The 22,954-nt window shown below is 44.7% G+C and overlaps 1 protein-coding gene across 1 annotated transcript in view; it reads left to right on the forward strand.

The window, feature by feature from the left end:
* Window positions 1-22,954, forward strand: part of KSR2 (kinase suppressor of ras 2) — a gene marked incomplete at both ends in the record, with an annotated part of 396,922 nt that overhangs the window by 164,084 nt on the left and 209,884 nt on the right. The gene's annotated exons all lie outside the window — the stretch shown is intronic.

Raw genomic sequence — 22,954 nt, forward strand, 5'->3', positions numbered from 1 at the left:
GTGGTTTGGGGAACAGGTATTTTGTTTGAGGTTTCTTGTTACTTACAAGGAATAACTGAATTTATTATAGGTGAGATTTGTTCTGATTCTATGTAGAGTCATTTTGCTTCCCCAGTGCCTGCCTCTGTCTCTTGTTATTTCTTTTTAAGGAGTTGAGAGTTTCCTAGGAGCCCTTGTAGCAACTCCTTTTGGGTAGCTCTCAGTTTTAGAAGGAGCCAAGGTGAGTCCCAGCTTTACTGCCGACTAGGCTTGTGACTAGAAACAAGTTGTGTAGGAACTGTTGCTTCCAGTGAGAGGAGGCTGTGTCTGCCCACTTCTTGGGGCAGGTGAGGCCTAGCGCATCCCCCCTGGGCTGGATGTTACATGCAGCTTTGGTGGACAGACCCTGTGCACACCAAGTCCTGCCTCTGGCACCTGTGTCTCTGCCTGGGGGCTTCTTTGGGCCAGTGGAACATGTTTTGCTTGAGTGCAGGGCAACCCATGCCCCCAATATGGACAAGAGTTCATGCGTAAACATGTCCTCAGTGGGGCCACTCTGACATGTGTACTCTTGGAGGGGCCTCACAGGGGCCGCACCCCAGTTCCCCATAGTGGTTCAGACCCACTCCCCACTAACACACCTTCTATGGGCTTTCCTTCCTTCCCTGCCTCACCTTTCCACTTCATCATGCTTCCTGGGACCACCTCCCAAGTATCCTGCTTCCACCCCAGAATCTCTCTCAGGGCTTGATTTTGGGGGAAACCGAACTAAGACAGGAATAAAGGTAATCAATCATTGATATAGTCGTATTAAGCTCTACACACGGCTGTGTGGACATATTTTTACTCAGTTAAAAGATTTGCCGATTGAATGATTGTTACAATAATGGAAATCATAGCTGTCACATATTGTATTGCTTATTTTTGGTTTTTGGTTTTTTTGTATTGCTTATTGTATGCTGGCACTTTACATGGTGTGTTTTATTTAATCCTCAAACATTCCGTTTTACAGTCAAGGAAATTGGCTTTAAGCAAGAATGTGCCTCTTCCAAACTCATTCAGACTAGTTAAGTACCAGAATCGGGGTTCCTTCCAACCCAAAGTTCATGGTGGTGTTGGAGGATGGGGTGAGTAAGGACCATGGGCTCTGGAGCCAAGGGGCCTGGTTTGCATCCTGGCTTCACCACTTCCTGGCTGTGTGACCCCAGGCAAGATGATTACCCTCTCTGAGCTTTGGTTTTCTCATCTGTATAATGGGGCTCATATGGTACCTAGTTCATAGTGTTGTTGGAAAAGTTAATATATGTCAAGTGCTTAAAACAGTGCCTGACCCATAACAGGGGCTAAAGAAGTGCTACTCATTGTCACTATTTTTAAAATATCAGAATCCATGATAATAACCTTGGTTGTTTGTAGGTTTCCTGCAGGGAAATAATCCATTAATAACACTGTGAGGCATAGAAAAGAGGGTCTGATAGGACCCCCCGCTGCTTTTAAGGAGCTTCAGTTCTAGTTTGAGAAGACAGGCATATTGTTAAGGCATAATCTTAATAATGTAAGTCAGCTCAAACATAAAAATAGATTTGGAAATAGAGAAGAAACTTACAAATTTGTTGCCTCCGGCCCCAGGCTCTGTCTGAGTGTTTCCGCACAGGGCAGCTGTGAGGGGCCACATTGCAATGGCTTTCCTCTGTTTCTTCCCTTCCTGTGAGCTGAACTAGAAAACCTTTCGGCTAGATCTCAGACCTTCCATAAGCCAAGCTCTAGGCTGGAACCAAGGAGAAGCTCATATCATGCTTTAAGCGGGGCATTGTTTTCTTTTCCTCCCATGGGGTGGGACATACCATGTGACTGATAAGGTCTTATACGTCTACCAGCCCACAGTCTGTAACCCAGTTACAGTTGGTATGGGTCTTGGTACCCAGAACACAGGATACATGGGAAAAGTATCACTGTAAGTTCAAGGAGGTAGAGAATTGATAATTATTGAATACGTGTACGGAGGACCTGGCACTCCACATGTGTTAGGGTAATTGCTTCTCAAAGTAAATGGGAGGAGAGGTAGTCGTCTTTATCCCCATTTTACAGATGAGAAAACTGAGGTTCAGGGAGGTTGACCAGTGTCATGCAGCCTTGTATGCAGCAGAGACAGGATGGGAACCCAGCCTGACACCAGAGCTCTTGTTACTGTGCCATGGTGGATGCAGCTTGCACCAAGCAGATGGTGCAGAGACCAAAGATGATAGAAATCAGGTGTAATAGGAGAGCACGAGGGCTTGCTTGCTGGCTTGGGACAGTGAGAACCTACAGATGGGGATGGGGGAGTAAAGTGAAGGGGGCAGAGAGTTCAATCGATGCTCTTGGCACTTCCCAGGTCACCATCTCGGTTTGTAACCTAGCAGCCGGGTTGAAAGCAGCCAAGCAGCAGAGAATCTCTGCTCCACCCACCCCCCCGCCCCCCCGAATTAAAAGGACTCTATCATGCATCTGAGATCCTTGCCACTTTAGAGCCCAGTGACGGAAAAGCAGTATAACCTAAAGGTTAAGTGTGCAGGCAATAGAGCCAAACAGACTTGGGTTCACATCCCAGCCATGCTACCTCCTGGCCAAATTTCCCTGGAAGAACGCTGTCACTGGTCTGAGCATTAGTTTCCTCTTCTTCAAAATGGAGACGGTTATAGTAGTTATAGTATAGAGTTATTGGTGTTGGTTTAGTGCAATGAGTGTACACTGTCGTGTGTGCATTCGCAGAATATACCCACACACATCACTGTGTGTATGTACTAGCACTGTAGTCAACCTGGAGGCGGGAAAGGAGCCCTTTGCTGCTTCTCGCCATTTGTCATCTGGTTCTTCTCCTCTCTGGTCTTCCCTCTTCCCCTCTGGGAGCACATCAAGGCGGCAGTGGACTGGGATCCGAAGACACGTCCTGCCATTGCCACTGACAGAGCTGGAGGGTGATCCAAAGCCTCATTAGTGAAGATGGGGTGTGCTTGCTTCCTTGCCAGAGGCTGGTGGTGATGGGGAGCTCCGACAGGAGCCTGACCAGTGTACTGAAGACTTTGTTTTTAGGATTTCTGTGTGTCTAATTTTGGGGGACATGTGGTGATTGGCTAATTGCATTATGTGGGAGAGACAAGTCCTTGACTGTGACCTGGAGAAGCCGGAGGTTCAGATATTCCTGGCAGGGAAGGGTCTAGCTTGGTGATCAGTGCCCTTCAATAGCTCACACAGGTGACTGCATAAATGTTATGGCCCCAGGAAAACACACACTTTGTAGACGTGAAGTAGGATATTTATCAACCACATTCTGATCACAGCTTTTGGCTCAGTTATCTGATATGTGGATTTCTTCACGACATAACTATTCTTGCAGAGGGATGGCTTTTGTTCAGAGGCGTGGGACTCATTGATGAGTCTTATTCTACTCCTGTCCAGATTTTAAAGATTGACAGGGTTGGTTGTGCCTTCAAATATTTGGGAGGGAGAAGTCTCTTTTAAAGGTCCTGTAAAGTCTGTTTAGAACAATGTTTTTGAAATAATTTCAGGCTTGCAGAAGAGTTGCAAGAATAGTACAAAGAATTCTTTCCCAATTCCCTTCACCCAGATTCCCAAACATTACTGTTACCACACTCGCTTTCCCCCGTATCCACCCATTCATCCACCTGCCTGTCTATCCATCCAGCCACCCATCCATATTTCTGTTTAAACCATTGGAGAATAAGTGGCAGACAAAATACCCCCTTAATTCTATCTTATTCAGCATGTATTTGCTAAAATCAAAAGCATTCCCTTAAACAATTACAGTATAATTCCCCAAATCAGAAAATTAACACTGGTAAAATACTTTTACCTAGTGTCAGACTTTATCCAGATTTCAGTTGTCTTCATAATGCTCTTAATAGCAAAAGGAAAATCCAGATCAGACAATGAATCCAGTTATCACGACCCCTTAGATTCCTTTGATTGGAAGAGTCCCTGAGATATGCTTTATCTTGTAGACCATCTCTCAATTTGGGTTTATCTGATGTTTCCTTATGATTAGATTCAGGTTATACAGTTTAGCAGGGATGACACAGAAGCCATATGGAATTCTCAGTGCATCACATCAGGAAATGCGTGTTGATATGACCCATTCCTGGTGTTGCTAATTATGATCATTTGGTGAAGGTGGTGTCTGCCAAAGTTATTATTTTGCCCATTAAAATGAATAAGTGTCTTGTGGGGAGATACTTTGAAAATATGTAAAGAGTTTGTTACTCCTCAGAGTTTCACCACTGTTTTAGCATCCATGGATGATTCTTGCCTGAATCAGTTATTACTAGGATGGTTTCCAAATGGTCATTTTCTAATTCCATCATTTCTTCCTCATTTGAAAGGAAGAGCTTTCCCTTCTCCTTGTTGATTTATATCAGTGGACTCTGACAGATTCTTATATTATTCAATAGGTTATAATCCTCTACGTAATATCATTATTTATCTCGCTGCTCAAGTTGTCTCAGACTCTACCAGTGGAAGCCCCTTCAGACTGGCTCCTGCATCCTTTAGACGTGTTCTCATCTTTCTTTGAGTGTTGCCTTATTTTCTGGCATAGGAAGATGTGGAATCTCTATCTGAAGGCAGGTTTTTTTTTCATGTGTAGGATACTGTGTGTAAAGAGCTGAGCACCATGCCTCATGCAAAGTAAGTGTTAGCTCCTATTATTAATGGCCTCACTGTGTTATTATGATATGCTAGCTCTTGACCCTCAGACCTCCTGATCTTTTTCTAGCAGCAGTGGGCCGGCAGGCTCTGCCAGACACAGTTGGCTGTCACAAAGGCATAGAGGCTGTTTCTTCTTTTCTGGCGCCTAGACTCTTAACTCAATATAATACAGTCTTCAGGGGTTATCCCCTTAGGGGTGTAATTTTTTTTGAGAAATTAAAAAGTATATAGAAAAATGCAGTGACTAATGTAATGGACACTTGGCTTTCCACTACTCAGAATGAACATACATTAACATTTTGTTCTATTTGCATAGCCATTTCCCCCCAACAATAACAACAAGTATTGACAGATAAACTTGAAGATCCCTCTGAAAACTCAACCTCATTCCTGCCACCTCTTCTCAGAGGCAGCCACAAATTCATTTCAGAGTGTGTCCTTCCTGTGTGTGTGTCCGTATTATTTTGTGTACCTAAACTTTTTACATAACTGTAAATATGTATATATCATTGTTTCTTGCTTTTCTTCACTCAACATGTTTGTGAGATCTCCATGTTGATATATACATAACTCCATGTTATTTACTTTCAACTGCTGTATAATATTCCATTGTACAAATATACCATAGTTACATATTTACTGATTCCCCTGTTGATGGACATCTAGGTTGCTTTTAAGCCTTTAGTATTGCAACCAGCGTTGCAATGAAAATTCTCGTACTTGTTTCCTTATGCCTACGTGCAAGGGTTTCTTTCCAAAACACCCTTTGAAATAGAATTGCTGGGCCAAGAGTATTTGTATTTTAATGGGGGAGAGAGGATCTCGTTGAGATTGCAGTCTTTTCAAGGATAAAGGGAAGACTCAGGCACTGAGATTGGTGATGGAGACATTTTGGTCCTGGGGGGGAGTGTCTTTCTGGAGTCCATCAAGTCAAATTTCGTATCAGGCTGGTGCTGCCACCTGTTTGCCTTTTGCCCTTGACCGTCAGGTAAGTTTTCAGAGCCAGCGGGGGTACGTGGTAAGGCAGCACTATCCTCTTCCTCTACTTCTTCACCTTAGATGGATGACAAGACTGGGGACTCTCAGAGAGGGACTGCCCAAGGGGCCCCCCAGAAACAGCAGCTGAAGTCAAGCTTGCCGGGAGAGTGCTTATGTTGAGCTGGTATTATTGCCGTCCTCGTCTTTCTTTATCCTTGTCATTATCCTCATCTGGCTGGAATGGGCCAGATTCTATCAATTAAAAATAGTCATACCTAAAATATGTCCATCTAACTATGTATCTCAGCTTCCTCCTGAACTCTTCCCTGATCTTGTGCTCTGGGTAGGATTGGAGGGCTTTTGTCAGCTCCTTACACCCTCATAGAAGCTTCCAGCACTCCCAAGATGGCTCCCCATGGCTTACCTAACCCGGGCTTCAACCACCCTTTAGAATTCTTTCTAATCTGTCTTCTTCCCTACAGTCTCCTTGCCCCCACTCCTAGCGCTGTGTGGCCCCCGCTGGTCTTGCTCACGACTGGGTGCTTAGTGAGAATACGGCAGACACTGTGTGCACTTGTTGAATGACTGGATGTTAGTACTCATAACAGCATCAGTGATTTATTGGGTGCCGATGGTGTCCCAGGTACTGTGCTAGTTACTTAAAATGCATTTTCTTATTTAATTCCCACAGCATCCCCTGTGAAATGGCTACTCTTATTATCCCCATTTTACGGGTAAAGAAACTGAGGCTCAGAAAGGGTAGACAGATTGCTTACGGCCACAGCTTGTAAGTGGGAGCCAGAGTTTAAACAGAGCCCTGACTCCAAATCCCTGTCCCTTTACTGCTGTGCCTTATACTGCTTCCCAGATAGCATTGACTTCTGCCCAGGAAGGACTTGAGTTAGAATCCCTGGTGCTTGGAGCCCTGGAGAGGGGAAAGGTCGCCACCTTGTTGTGTCTGTGTGCTTGTGGAACGAGACTTCAGGGCACTGATTCGGATGCTCTGGGACTCATCTGGGCAAGATAACTTAACGAGGTACATGAGGCAACTTGAAACATTTAAAATTATGTTAATATTTTAATGTTATTAGAAAAAAAGTGTGGCTGACACATCAGATCCAGGATTCGTTTGATGTTGTTTGTTGCTTAAGATGAGGCTAAGTCAGTGTAAAGAAACTGTGAGTAAATAAGGTGGTGCTTAGATATGGCAGAGCTTGAGAAGGTGATTCCGAGGATGACTAAGCATTGGAAAGGACCATCTTGAAGCTATATTCTCACCACAAAAGATTAGACTTAATTTTCCAGTGTGGGTGAAGCACACTCACAAGTTCATGGAGGTAGAAAGTTGTGTTGTGAGTTGAATATAGAAGATTTTGGATAACAGGCTGAGGAGGGGTACAGTCTTCCCTGTGGCTCTCAGGTGGTTAATCTCCATGCTTCCCTCTAAGCCACAGAGCTTGGTTCTTGGTAGGGAGGAGACTCTCCTACTGTAGAATAAACTCATTGGAATTTCCCCCAGAAATCTATCCGTACTCCTTATTAGTTTTAAAAGTTCTTGGGATGAGATGAAGATGGGACGGAATTTGTTCAAATGCAAGATGAATTCAACAAATTTACTGGGTCCCTTCCATGGATCAGGCACGGGGACAAGCATGGTGGACAGAGATGAACATGGAGACAAGTTCCCTTAGTCAGTGTCAAAAGTGCTAAAGAAAGAGTAGAGTTTACAGAGTCGATCACTTTACATTTTCAAACAAAGGAACGTTCATTTTCCCCAAGCAGAAGGGATCAGTGGCAAGGAAACCTCAAGTAAATAAGTCATATTAGGTGACATTTTAATGGCACTTTGTGGGGTGTGATTGAGTTGGCTGGGCACAGAGAATGGGGAGAAATTTTAATACCCACTTGACCTGATTCAACTATGGTCAAATGATCAAAGGTAGGGTTGGCGTATCTGGTGTATGTGTAAGGCTGGCCATTCCCCCTCCAGTTCCAGAGGCAGGCGCTTTTCATGGACCCTGGTATGACTTCAGAATCCTTCTCAACACAACAGCTTGGGAAAGTCACTGTCAGTCAGTTGAAACTGAAATGTTCGATTAATTAATGTTCATGCATTTCCATCCCTCCCCAAAGCTGTTCATTTTATTGATTAGAGCGAACGCTTCTACTCTTGAGGGAGATGTGACTTCAAATATGAAACAAACACAGGTAAGAAAAAGCTAGAGGAAGAGTGTTACCCTTAACCTGTTAAATGTATTTGTTAGCAACTATTATAGGGCACCCCATGGTTTTGCGGTGCTGTGATTATCTCATAGATGCACTTTCCCCAAATCATCTGGGAGTGTCATCCTATAGGCCCACTGTTTATGCAGACCAAGGGCTGCTTGGCCACTAGTGGAGTGATACATTTTGCATGGTACTGGTATGGGTGCCGTGTGTTCACAGAGTGAAATCACGCCCCACCTGACACTCCATACCTCTGTATGCCAGATGGATTTGATGATTGAGTTTCATTCATTCATTCATGCATCCTCTTGAATGTATAATGATAGTTATTATAATTACCGTGATAAAAGGAAAAGCATTAGAATTAGCCTCAGGATTGAGGTGCCTAGGAATAAAAGTCCATCTTAGATACAGGAAACTGCAAGGCTTCCTGACGACCTCATTTGTTGAGTAGAACTTACGTGTCCTTTTTATCTTTCTTTGTGGTAATGATGTTGCGTTTTTGCTTCTCCACTCCCTCTCTTTGCTCTGCCACTGGCAGGCACCAGCCTTCTGGGAGGGAATGTCATTTGGTTGCCAAATTAAATGTCCCAGACCTATTCACTCGAGAGGGTGGTGTCATTTCTGGAAAAAACAAACAGGAGGCACTATTCTCTATCTTGCTATCTGACCTGTTTGATAGAATTTGAAAATGAACTTTTATTGTGATAAATGGGGAGACAGAAAAGTTCCTCCCAGGGCCAACTTCACCACTGTGTTTAGCTCCCAGATGGCAACTTGAGTCATAGGGGGCAGCTGCCCAGCACTTTGATTTAAGATAATAGGGGCCAGGATGCAGGAGTGATATCAGCGTGGGCTGGAACGGTCACACTGAGGCAGGCTTTTAAGTGAGGACTTTGAAAGCCAAGGCAGAGGTCAGGAACAAGGCTGGGCACAGCTGAGACCCCAGAAATGCATCTACAAACTGGAAGCTGTGATGGAGAAGCTGTTTAAAGCCAAGTGTGTGGCCTCAGCATGAGGATGTCAGGTAGCCACGAAACAGTCATGACTGTCCTTGTAGAAGGTACTTCTGTGTTCCCTTGTGTGTCCCCTGTGTTCAGGAGCCAGTCCTGGGTCCACCCCAGAGTAAAATCTGGCCCCATCTGGCACTCTGTACTACTTTATACCGGATGGAAGGATTTGATGTTTTGAGATTCATTCATTCATTCATTCATGTGTCATACATTTTTGCCTACATGGTGCCAGGTCCTACAGGGATTCCCTGGTGAGAATATGATCCCTATTTTTCAGGAACTTACAACTGAGCAGAAAAGAACGATAAGTTAGCAGACTGAAAAAGCAGTGTGTGCTGAGTGGGATAAAGAGGGCTTTGGGGGCTACCTTGGAAGTGACGGTAGGATTTAGAGTATGGGTCCCAACTTGGAATAGTCCATCCCCAACTGTTAGTGACACTTTCCTCTCTTCTCCCATTGTGTTTGCCCTGGGAGCTATTCCCCAGGAGATATTTTAGGGCCTCTTTGTTCATTGGATGGGCTCATGTTTGGGCTTTCCCTCTGTTCTCTGTTCATCCCAGGAAAATAATGCTGCTGCGCAGTGTCCTGACCAAGTCGCCTATAGCCTGAATTAGTTGTACGCTATTTAGTGGTATTATTGGGCTCTCCAGCCCTGCGTCAAACACTGACTCATTTGCTCATTCTTTCATTCAGAAAAACTTATTTTTCAGTGCTTAGGATGTGCAAGGACTGAGTGAGAAGCTGGGGAAACAGAGTTGAAAACAAACAAAAAAAACCCCAGCCTTCCTTTCAAGGATCTCAAGATTTAGAGGAGACAGACTAGAAACCTACCTTATAACTCAGTGGCGAAAGGTCTGGAGCAAAGGAGGTAATACTAGGACTGAGGGAGCCCAGGTGAGGATCATCTAGAACGTTCGAGGGAGCCAGGGACAGCTTCCTGGAGGAGCCATCATCTAAGGCAGGAGTCAGAAAACTTTCCTGTAAGGGGTCAGGTAGTAAATACATCAGCCTCTGCATCCCAGTGGTCTCTCTGGCATCCACTCAACTCTGCAGTTGTAAGTGAAAGCTGCCATAGACGATATGCAAGTGAATGGGGTGGCTGTGTTCCAGTAAAACTTTATTCACAAAAACAAGTGGCGGGCCAGATATGGCCTTTGGGCTGTAGTTTGTCAGCTCCTGACCTAAGATGTGACCTGTAGAGTAAGTGGAAGTTGGCCAGGTGAAGAGAGAGGGGGAAAGATGTGCAGGCAGAATGGCAGGTGGAAAGGCCTGGAAGCGAGGGCTGGTTGGGGAGCTGAAAATGGTTGTGTAGCCAGACTTTAGCGTGTGTAAGTGTGCGTGCGTGTGTGCGTGCATGTGTAAGTGTGTGTGCGTGTGTGTGCGCACGCACGTGTGTGTGTGGGGGGGTGGGGTGAGAAGGGAGGATGATGCAGGAGCTGTTGGGGGTTTGAAGCTTCTCCCCCAGGCAGTCGGTCGGGAGCCTCCGGAAGGCCTCTTAGGGCAGAGGAGCATGACCTGTCTTGAATCATTTTAGCTGAGAGGCGTTTTGGCCTCGAGGCCTCAGTCCAATTGCTATGAGCACTTTTCTTCCTGTTTTCCATTAATTAATTCTTTCAGGTATGCGACGCCCCTTCCAGGATGCAGGAGAGCGTGACTCTGGTGACACTGCTGAGCAGAAGTCAGCGGGAGGCCTGCCATCTGCTCCCGGTGGCTGATGGCAGGGAAGGGAGCCCCTGACCCACTGCTAGAGCCACCCACTTCCTCCCGTGACCTCTGCCCTCTGGGGACTCTGTAATTTAAAATGAACGTGGCCGGGGGTCTCTGGTTGCTAACAGTGAGCCCTTCAGCCGCCTCCCCTTGCTCTCCTCAGGCCGGAGGTGTTTATTAACTCAAATTAATAGAGGAAGAATAAACGTACTCACACCTCTCGAGGCCTCCAGCTGGGGCCTGCTTCCACCATGGCTGGGCTTCTGGAAGCCAAGAGCCGGCGAGGTTAATTTTCTGGGGCGGTGCTTAACGACGTCAGGAAGCCATCACGGAGCCCTTCCTCTCAGCCCTAGTCGTGTTTCGGGATCATGATTCCTACATTAGAGAGATGGCCTTTCGGTGTCTGTCTGCTGAATCAGGCACAGGTGTGCGGATATCGTCCTGCCAGCCCAGGTTTTAAACACCAAGTTGGCGTGGGATGTGTCTGGGGAGGGACACCCAGCTGTTGGGATGTCATCTCTTGGCACCGGCTTTGATGTCACCTTCCAAGATGCTGAGACTGAAAACGTTTTGTTTTCAGTGAAGATGAGGAGGAATATCTAAGAAACATCTTCTTGGCTCAGGGAAGGCACCGATCCATTTTCTTAATCCTTCGTTTCATCAAAAGTCTGTGTGTGAGAACCCGAGAGAAATTTCCAGTCTTCAGAGAGCCTTTTTTTTTTTTTTTTCCAGAGAGCTTTTTGGACAGCAACTCAGCCCTGTGGGGGAGTTAGGTGGGTTTGTTCTTTTTCTGACAGGTAGATTTAGAGAGGCTCAAACAGGTAATATTGGCTATGGTTTCCCACACACCAAACTGACCCTCCACTCCTTTCTGCCTCTGCCTGCATACTTCTGTATTCATACTATAGTGCAATGAATAATAATAATAATAATCTAGAAACAGCTAACATTTACTGCATCCATACCATATCGTGGGCACTGTGCTAAGTGCTTTACACAATGTATCAGCTTCTGTCACCCATGAAGTAGGTATTATTATCATCTCTCTTTTGTACTGAAGAAACTGAGGTATAGGAGATTATACAATTTACCTAGGATGGCATCTTCTCCATCAGGTATTGCCAGACTACCACCTGAGGGCCAGATCCGGCCCACCACCTGTTTATGTAAATAAAGTTTTATCGGAACGTGTCACATCCTTTCACACTACGATGGCAGAGTTGAGTAGTTGCATCCAGAGCCTGAAATATTTGCTCTCTGGCCCTTTCAGAGAATGTATAAAGACTCCTGTCCTTAGCTGACGTGGCAAGTGTAATACGCATCTGGCCCACAGGCTGAATTCATCACCTTACGTATGCTAGGCTGCCTCTGTAGTTGCCACGTCCATGCCCGTCACTCTTTCTCCAGCAGGTTTTAAGTCTCTGTCCTTTTCCAGACCCTGGACTGTGAGTTCTTTGAGAGGAGGGACCCTGTCTCATTCATCTCTTTCACTTCTTTGCTTAACCCAGCACTGCGTACAGAGTTAAAGGCTCGATAAGTGTTTGCTGAATGACTGAATGGTTGGATGGATGGATGGATGGATGGATGGACGGACGGATGGGTGATTTTCCCAGCTTCCCAGCATCGGAAGCCACCCCTCCCTACTCTTCCCATTACAGAGTGAATGCGAGAGAAGCTACATAAGGAGGACCCTTGTCCAGTTTGCTCCTTTAAGGCAGGGATGCAGGTGAGTGACATTGTCTCTGCCAAAGTTACCTGTTCCATTGTTTCCAGCCGTGCTCCTGCCAGCAGGGTAATGTGGAAGCAGCTGGCAGATGCCAGAGGAAGCAATCTTTACTGTTCCTTTTTTAATTTAATTTTTATTGGGGTATAGTTGCTTTACAACGTTATGTTAGTTTCAGGCGTACAGCAAAGTGAATCAGTTATACGTATACATATATCCACTCTTTTTTAGATTCTTTTCCCATATAGGCCATTACAGAGTATTGAGTAGAGTTCCCTGTGCTAAGCCATAGGTCCTTATTAGTTATCTATTTTATGTATAGTAGCGTGTATATGTCAGTCCCAATCTCCCAATTTACTTTCCCCCCCTTATCCTCTGGTAACCATTAGTTTGTTTTCTACATCTTTTACTGGTCCTCTTAGAGTTGTCCTTGCCTGAAATTCAGATTCTGAATGTTCCTCATACCCTATTCCATTCAAGCAATGTGTGTCAACCCGCACGCATGGCGAGCACAGTCCCGAGTGTGAATTCGTGGGGACCCTTTCCTAGAGCTTCTGCAATAGGCCTGCGTGACAGGGGAGCTCTGTCACTCAGGCAGCCGGGAACTCTAGGGAGGGACAAAAGCAGCATCACCTTCCTCAAAGGGCAGCTACTAGTCCAAACCCAACGGTGGGCCCAGAGGTGTTTTGGCCACTGCCAAGGCCACAGCAAATGAAGTCTCCAGCAGGGAACTTTTTTATAAGCAAGGAATGCAATTCGCGTAGAGTTCACAATCTAACGTTAGGGCACTGCTAACCGCCTTTCACAAGGGGAACCCAGCATTTCCTGAGTGCTGTTTCCCTACCTGCGTGCCCCTTAACATTTCCCCCATTTCTCAGGTGAGGAAATGATGATGTAAAGAGCCCAGGGAAGCAGTCTCGGCACTTGGACTCTGGGCTGTCTGGTGCCAAAGTTAATGATTTTAGCCTCTCCCCGGCATGGCTTGGCTGTGGGTTGGGCAGCATGGAAGGGTTTGGCCTCAGGCACTGCTTTCTGCCTGAGCCCTTAAGTGTCTGCGACTCAGTCAGCCCAAGTCCCCAGCATGGCCGCGTGGAGAGCCCGCTGCTGTCTGGGTGGTGAGGGCTGCAGGGCCGTTAGCCTCACTTGGAGTGTTTCATGCCACAGGGGGACCTCACAGGTTGCTCACCAAGCACTGAGTTCCGAGTTTTTCTCAGTTATCCATTTAGGTTTTCAAGAATATTCCCAAAGTGTGGGGAGGCTAGGGTCTCTCTGGGAGCCAGAGGGGCCTCTCAGAAGTTAATGTTCCATTCCAGGTTATAATGGACAGCAGCTGGGATGTCTGCCTGGGCCAATTTGCTGTGAACAGCTCTGCACACTTGGCCTCCAGTGGAGAATTTGTGAGTTTACTTACCCATGGCGAGCGCAGGTGTAACAGAGTGACAAAACTTGTTGGAGGTGGGGACAGAGTTGCTGGCGTGTTTGCAGTTGGTCTTTTTCTGATACAGCCCCTTGCTTTCTCCCCCTCTTTTCCTTCTCTGCTCCTTATCATTGTGAAAAAGTCACGTGCGTCCCAATTTTCTTTTCTCTTCTCATGAGCCTCTTTATTTCCAGTTTTAAAAATAGAGCATTAATTTACATACAATAAAAACACAGATTTTAAGTTCAGTGAGTTTTGATAAATGTATATCCCCAGATACCCACCACCCTAATCAAGATTTAGAATATTTCTCATCCACTCTGAAAAGTTCCCTTGTGTCCCGCTCTCCAATTATTTTTCCCTACCTTCAAGGCAGCCACCATTCTGATTTTTATCACATGACTGAGACCTCTCATAAAACTTCACATAAATGGAATCATGCCTTGTACATACACTCTTTCGTGTCTGGCTTTTTTCACCCAGTATGATGCTTTCAAGATTAACCTATGTTGTTCTGTGTATCAGTAGTTTATTATTTTGTATCACTTCATTATTATCTGTTAATAATATTTCATTGTGTGACCACACCACAGTTTATCCCTTCTCACTGTATTTGTTTCCTAGGGCTGTCATAACAAAGTAACATAAACTTGGTGGCTTAAATGACAGAAATTTGTTGTCTCACGGTTCTGGAGGTCAGAAGGCCAAGTCAAGGTGATGACTGAGCCTTACTTCCTCTGAAGGATCTAGAAGAGAATCCTTCCTTGTCTCTTCTAGCATCTGATGACTCCTAGCAATCCCTGACGTTTCTGGGCTGGTAGCTGCATTATTCCAATCTCTACCTCTGTCTACACGTGGCCTTATTCCCTCTGTGTACCCTCTCCTCTTCTTATAAGGACGGCGGTCATTAGATTTAGGGCCCACTCTTACCTTAACTTGATTACATGTGCCAAGACCCTATTTCTAGATAAGGTCCCATTCATAGGTCCTGGAGGTTAGGACTTCAGCATATCTTTTTTTTTTTTTTTTTTTTTTTGGGCGGTATGCGGGCCTCTCACTGTTGTGGCCTCTCCCGTTGCGGAGCACAGGCTCCGGACGCGCAGGCTCAGCGGCCATGGCTCACAGGCCCAGCCGCGCCGCGGCATGTGCGATCTTCCCGGACCGGGGCACGAGCCTGTGTCCCCTGCAATGGCAGGCGGACTCTCAACCACTGCGCCACCAGGGGAGCCCCAGCATATCCTTTTGAGGACACAATTCAGCCCCCTATACTCACATTGATAGACATTTGGAGTGTTTCCAGTTTGGGACTGTTGAGAATAAGTCTCCTATGAACAGTCTGTATGACTGTTTGTTGTTGTTGTTGTTGTTTTGTCTACGTATTCTTTCATTTCTCTTGGGTAAATACCTATGAGTAGAATTCCTAGGTCGTAGTGTATGTATGTATTTAACTTTATAAGGATCTGCCAAGCTGTTTTCCAGAGTGGCTGTACATTTTACAGCCCACCGACAATGCATGGGAAGTCAGTGGCTCTGCATCAGTGCTTCTCAATGTGGGGCAGTTTTGTCCCCCAGTGGACATTTGGCAATGTCTGGAGACATTTTGGGTTGCCACAACTTGGGGAGAGGGTGCTGCTAGCATGTAGCTCCTGGGTAGAGACCAGGGGTGCTGATTAACATCGTGTAATGCATGGAGCAGCACCCCCTCACCCCTCCCCTCCCCAGGAAAGAATTATCCAGCCCAAAGTATTAACGATGCCGAGGTTGAGAAACCTTGTTCCACACCCTTGCCACCACTTGATATTGTCAGGCTTCTAATTTTATCCTTTCTAATAGGTATGCAGTGGGACCTTATTGTGTTTTACTTTGCACTAATTAATTAATTGATTTGCATTTCCCTCATGACTCAAGATGTTGGACATTTCCTGGTCATTTCTTACTCTTTATGTGAATTATCTGTTCAAGTATTTCTCTTCATGTGAATTATCTGTTCAAGTCTTTTGCCTATTTTTTAATTGAGTTGTTTATCTTCTTATTACTGTATTGTAGGCCCTTTATCAGATTATGTATTATGGATATTTTCTCTCAATCTGTGATCTCCCTTATCACTTTCATACACTTGTCTTTCAAAGAGCTAAAGTTTTCAGTTTTAACAGAGTCAGGTATCACATTTTTTGTTTTATGCTCACTGCTTTTTATATCCTAAGAAATCTTTGCAAATCCCAAAGTCACCGACATATTCTCCTGTTTTCTTTTAGAAGTTTACAGTTTTAGCTTTTATGATCCAGGTTTATTATCCATCTCATTAATTTTTGCATATGGTGTATCTAGTTGTTCCAGCACCATTTGTTGTAAAGACCACCCATTCCCCATGAATTACCTGGCATCTTTGTTGCATATAAATGGGCCGTGTTTATGTGGGTCTATTTCAAGAGTCTTTATTCTGCTTTATTCTTATGCCAGTCTCACATTGTCTTGATTACTGTACTCTCCTTGGCCTTTCTCTGCTCATCCATCTCTCCTGTTTTTTGTTCTCTTAACTTCTCTTTCACTGGGCTTGGGATGAGGGCAGTTGGGAGGAAAAAAAAAAAACTACGTTAAGTTATTCTTCTTTTTTCATGCCTCTTTGCAGTCTCTTTCTCTTTTCATCTTCCCTCTCTCTCTCTCTCCCTCTCTCCCTCTGTGTGTGTGTGTGTGTGTGAAAATTGACTTAGCCAGGAATAAAAAGCATTACATGACTGCACCCAGCATCCTTATTCCTGTTAGCCAGTTTCCTTATTTTTCACTCAACCCCTTAGTTCTCACTTGCCCCAAGAACATCCTATCTAAACAGAGTGGCTACAACTTATTCCTCCCCTTGTCTTTGATTCTATTGACTCCTTGAAATCCATGCCCTCCCCCTACCAGTTTTCCTGGAATCAATAGAAAAAGGTCTTGTTTCTTTCCTAATGAATGACTCATCAAGCCAGGGCTGAACACTCACAAACAGCCGTCTCTACAAAGGATCGAAAATGTTTCTTGTCTCTGTTGATTCTCCTATTTATTCTTGGCATGTTCTTGTGTATCTGAGCTGATGGTGCTGGTTATGTCCTGGCATTGCAGACCCCCTGCCTGTTTGACACGGCTCATGGAGTATCCAGCGGCCCAGAAATGCAAGGAAGAGGGAAGAGGAAGGGCAAAACTATTTTTTTGCTAATGATCCAGAGAGATGATGCTTGTTGTGTAGGTACCAGCAGCAAAGCCACTTAAAGTCTCATGACTCTTCCAGACTAAATGGAAAGGTTATAATGCCCATTGCAGCTCAATTTAGGAAAAGTTCTGTTTTTATATATGCAAATGATCAATCAGAACCTGTACTGATTCCTCCATATCTGAGGGGCATTGCTGCTTATTTCCAGGTATAGTTTAAAAGATATACATTCAATCCTATCCCCAAAACATATTATGTTTTAAAGAGTACATTGAAATAAATAGTAAGAGCAGGCTTTAAAGACAGCTTGAATCTAAAATACTTACCTAGGGACTTCCCTGGTGGTCCAGTGGTTAGGACTCTGGGCTTGCAGTGCACGGGGCCCGGGCACATGCCTCAACGAACATCCTGCGCGTGGGGACGAGTATCCTGCGTGCCGCAACGGGGACCCGGCTCAGCAAAATAAATAAATATTTTTAAAAATTTATAAAATAAAATACTTAGCTAATAAAAATTTAGGATTTTCATTATCTTTAAATGATTTCCTTTCTTAAAGCATAGACTAGTACTTCTATGTCAAAAATATACAATAAACATCATTTTGCATAACTTCCAAAAAACCGCATTTTAACTTTTAAAAAAAATAAATTTTTATTATAAAATGGTTTAGGACTCCCAAGAAGTTGTAGTGCAGAAGTTTCTGTGTACCCTTCACCCAGCTTCCCCTATTGATAGTATCTTATGTAACCTTAGTACATTGTCAAAACCAGGACATTGACATAGGTACAGTACTGCTGACACAAGCACAGATCTTATTTGGACTTCATCAGTTTTACATGCATTTTTTTTATCTTAAAAGAAATCATCTTATTGTCCAAAAGATGACTTAACAAAATTAAAGAAAATTTTGGAACAAGACAACCTGGGGGCACATTCCAGCTCCGCCACTTATCTGTGGGATCATGGGTGATTCGCTTAAACTTTCCGAGCCTCCATAAAACGGGGATGATGAGAGCTGCCTAATAGGGTTATTGTGAGGCTTAAACAACTTACGTGAGCATATAATGCTTGGACACTTTTGTAATAGGTTTGTTGAAAAATCTAAACTCATCAAAGTGTAAACGTGAAGGAAGCAGTTTATTTTTCCTGTAACTGAGGTAGATTGAATGTCTCCTTTCCCATCGTTAATGACAGCTTGGGCAGGTTCATTCACTTTTGGTTGGAAAACTTAAACCAGGCTTGGCTTCCTTGGTGATGCTCTGGTTTGGTCTGAGTCTTCTGCTATGAGTGGTTTCCATACAGATGGGAGCATGGTTCCCCCCGACCCATCCTCATGTTCATCCTGACAGCCTCTTCCGTCACTGAGAACCACCCTCCTCAGAGGATCCCATGGGCGCCATCAATGGCACCACCCTTGACCCCTTCTCTGGTGGCTACCTGGACATGGATAGATGCCACTCATCCACTAACCTGCATGCTCATTCCCCTGGAGCCATGGGAGCACTGAGGTCCCTTCTCACATTCTCTGAGGGGGCAGAGATCTGGGATGGAGTAGGAAGTATCGCAGTTTCCTCCCCAGCCTCACCACTTAAGGTGGTTTCCCCTTAAGGTGTTCAGATATCTAGTGATCTCCCATCTATGGAAATACCTGGACCTGTATATGGTAGTCACTAGCCACAGGTGGTAATTATTTTAATTAAAATTAGGTTAAATTAAACTTTCAGTTTCTCAGTTACACCAGTCACATGTCAAGTGCTCAGTAACCATATTTGGCTGGTGGCTGCCATATTGGACAGCACAGATATAGAACATTTCCATTATCACAGAAAGTTCTTTTGGACATTGCTGGTCTAGACATCCTCCACCTTCAGGTACCCATGTCCATCTCTTCCAAGAACTGTCCCACCCTTCTCTGCTTCGATGGTGGCATTAAGAGTATGGCATCAATATTTCAGCAGGTATCTACCCAGAAAATGAGATGCCTGTTTCCCTTTCTTGCCAGCGCCTCTAGGGAACAGGAATGCACACACTTTGTGAACCCTATACCCTCACAAGGTCGAAGACCAAAACCCATCCCGTACCCCTCTTCTTCTGCACACTGGGGAGGAGGTGGCAGTGATAGCTGGGGTGTGGGGCTGACTCTGACCCCCTCTTTGTTACCCTTGTGGGAAAGAGTCTGGTCCCAACTTCGGCTTGTGAGCAGTTCTCTTTAGAAAGTGGAGTTATTTATGTCTTTTATTTTAAGCTTTGGGCCTTAACCATGATTCTGGGATAATAGGAGAAATCTCCCTTGATATCCTATTACACTGTTACTATGAATAGTATCATTCTGACTGTATAACCTTCTAGACGTGCCTTACAAGTATGGAAATATCCTACCCTCCGTTTCTTCTCTACACTCTTACATAGCCGTTCATTTCTCATAAGCATGTCCCCAAATTTCTACTTCAACTAGAATTTCCATTTTTAGATAACATTGCATCGTGTTGATGCCCATGGTTCTCTAGTGATTCTTCTTTTAGTTGGAGATTTCCATTATTTCTAGAGCTTTCATGTTATATATAGCACTGCTGTGAGCATCTTGGTGTATATAACTCCTTGATTTTGATGACTTCTTTCCTTTGGAGAAATTTTCCCAGAATTGGGATGTGGGATTGAGGTCATGAACCTCTTAACTCCCAGTCAGAGCTTAAGGTAACCTCCCACCTCACACTTATTGCGTGTCTGATGGCTGAATGGGGTCTTAAGAGGTTATCTACTTGACATGCCTAGGTGTCACCTGGACTACACACGCACACACATGTCTTTTCTTTCCAGTTCCATCTCATTCCATTCTCCTTTCTCTCCTGCCCCAGGGACTTTGCCCATGCTCTTCTCTCTGTCTGGATGCCTCTACTCTGTGTTCCTTCCCCCACCTTTAATTAATTTATCTTGATCCTTTAGATTTCAGGTCTAGGCTCCAATGTCATTTTCTCTGAGAAATCTTTCTTCACTCCACCACCTTCAAATAGGTCAGACTCCATCGTCAAAAATGGTGCCCGTTTTTTCCATCATAGTGTTTAGCATGCCGTGTGCTTGGACGTTTATTTGTGTAATAAATGGACTGGTGTTCGAGTCCTTTGTTTGGACACACAGTGGAGCTCATCACCGCGTGCCCAGGGAGCGCCTGGCGTTGGGCTGTATTGAATGAATAGGTGCATCTGAATGCCAAGCGAGGAGGCTGCCAATCAGGATGTCGGGGCTTTTATCAGTCTTGTCTCTGCCTCATCTCACTTTGAATAACTCCTCTTTGGGGATGGAAACCAATCAGGGATTAAAAACAACCTGAAGTCTATGAATGGGCTTCAGGGGTCTGTGAGCACCAGGTTGTTATGTGTACAACTATGGTGTGAACAGGTGTGTAGCTTTCAACAGATTCTCAAAAGGGGTAACGAACCTTCAAAATGATAAGAACTGTCAGCCTAGATGATGGTCAAGGTCTTCAGAGCACTCAGTAGCTAGCGCTCCTTCCCCCACTCCCCTGAGCTCTGAGTCAGTTGAGAAATAAGAGTAAAGAAAGATGCAGATGGGGATAGTCCCATCTATAGTCTATCTAAAGTATAGTCCTCACTACTCCAGTCTGGAGGAGGATGAGGAAGGAGAGGGGCTACATGAGCCCAGTTCCTCCCCCAAACTTCAAGTTACTGAGTTACCCTCTCTCTGTGGAAGGAGGATGGTGGTTGGAGAAGGGTCCCAAGTGGGATGATGCGGGTGGAGCTTCTTTCACGTGGAAAGATACACTGAAGGTTTGAGAAGCACCCGCCCCTCCCCTCACATCCCCCCAACAGTGGCCTCAGAAAGCTCGTACAGTCCTGGTATTCTCTGAGTTCCAAGGGACCTTAGAAGCCTTGACTTCTTTCACCTCCTTGCTTGCTTGGGTTTTACCAAAACAATTTACTGTGCAGTTAATTCATGGGCATTTTGCAGAGCTTGCGCACTCCAGGACGTAATAGGGCCAGGCAGGAAAGTCAAACTGACAAAAAGGGTCTGATGTAAGATGACAAATGGCAACTGACATTCTGCTTCAGGCTCAAGGAGCACAGTAGGGCAGGGTGGGGAGTGGGGCAAACTGGAGAGCTCATGCCCCCATCTATATTCCTCGCCTCCAGCTGATTGTTGCCACGTAGAATGCAGGCCCTGCATTGTTTCAGTTTATCAAGAGAAGCCAGAAGTATGGAATTTTTCATGTGAAATTTCTCTATCTGAAAAAAAAAAAAACATTGGCAGCACCTCCAAACTTAAGCCTCATATGAGCCAGATAAAATTTGTCTGCTGTCCAGATGTTACACTACAGGTCACCACTTTGCATACTAATTTTAAAATCTTACAAGCTCATTTAATAAATGTTTTCCTTGAAGTCCACCAAAATAGAAAGCCTGTTGGGTCCATTGCAGGGTGGTTGGTCGAAAGGTTGGAAGTCCTCTTTTTTAGGGAGATGGTGACTCTATGACATCACCTTGGACCTTGTCAGTGTCTCCATGTTAGAGTTATATATGGTGGAGGGGACACAGGAAAGACCAGCACACAGCTGAAAGACCATGCTTTGGCAGGCTGCTGTTGGCATATGTATTCAAGCCCTTGCAGAAGAGGCTAAAAATAGTCCTAGGTGTTTGGGTGATTTTTCTTGTTTTAACCACCTCCAGGCCTTTGGCAATTGTCACCTCATTAATCTTCATGGCAGGGAGCCTGGTTTGGAGGGCAGAGCTGGACTTCCAAAGGCCATACATTTATTTCTGACTAGGCATGTGTGACCCTCAGTTTCCCCATCTGCCCATGAGCCATCCACTCACCAACCTTGTGAGCTGGCCAAGAAGGTGACCTGGGGGGCCGTGATTTCAGGGTAAAGGTGAAGGTTTCCCAGTGGCAACAGAAGATTTCTCTCAAGTAACAAAAATAAAACCCTGAAGGCCATATTAATTTAAAGCCCCATTAATCCAGTTCTGAGTTATTTCCAAGTGGAGTGACTTGTCTAAAGTTTACTTTTGCTGAGCAATATCTTTCCTTCCACGGACAATGAACAATTGGGTTTTAGTAAAACGGTCCCAGTGAAAGTGCCCTTCTCATGTACCTCTGTGCATTCTCAGTGGCTTTAGATGAAGTTGTTTGCAGTTAACTCATAATCTAGTTGTAAAAGATTCTTAGTGGCACCTCTAGACAATGCTCTGTTAACCTACATGGAATTACTACATTAATTGAAAGTCATAAAAGAAAATTTTTTAAAAATGCACTACATTTGACCTCTTTTTGCATTAGACGGGTTCTTTTGGTTGCAAATGATTATATCTCAAGTTAGACTGGCTTCTCCTACAAAATGCACTCGTTGGCTTTTGTGAATGCAAAGTTCAGAGGGATTCTGGCTTCAGGTATAGTTGGATCTAGGTGACTAAACAATGTTGAAGGGACTTTGTCTGTCTTGATCCTTTCTCCATGATAGTTTTGCTTTCTCATGGTGGCTTGCTTCCCCCAACTCCATGTCTCAAGTAGTTGCAGACTTACAACCCCAGTGGAAAGATCAACTCTTCTTTCTTATAGGTTCCCACAAAAGTCCTGGGATTGGCCCCTAATAGATCAACCTGGGTCTTGTGCTCATCCTTGAAACCATTGCTATGTCCAGGGGGACGGAATAAGCTGATTGAGACAGGTACACACACACCTGTCTACCCTGCACAGACCATGTGGGTGAAGACCAGGGAAAGAATGGGCCCTCAATAGGGAAATGATTATGCATTTGTGGGAACCAGAGGAAATGGATGATAGGCAGACTAAACCTACAAGGTCTTCTACATTTTAAAAATAATTAAAACCTCAGCCCTGGGTCAACCTAAATTATATAGAGCTCTCTCAAAAGTACAGTTGTCAGCTTCCTGTTATAGTACAAGAGGAGGTTGTCTGAATAATCAAGTTTTCCTTGGTGCTATCATTCTTTTTTTTTAATTAATTTTTATTGGACTACAGTTGCTTTACAATGTTGTGTTAGCTTC

This window comes from Hyperoodon ampullatus (assembly GCF_949752795.1).
Source record: "Hyperoodon ampullatus genome assembly, chromosome: 13".
NCBI lineage: Eukaryota > Metazoa > Chordata > Mammalia > Artiodactyla > Ziphiidae > Hyperoodon > Hyperoodon ampullatus.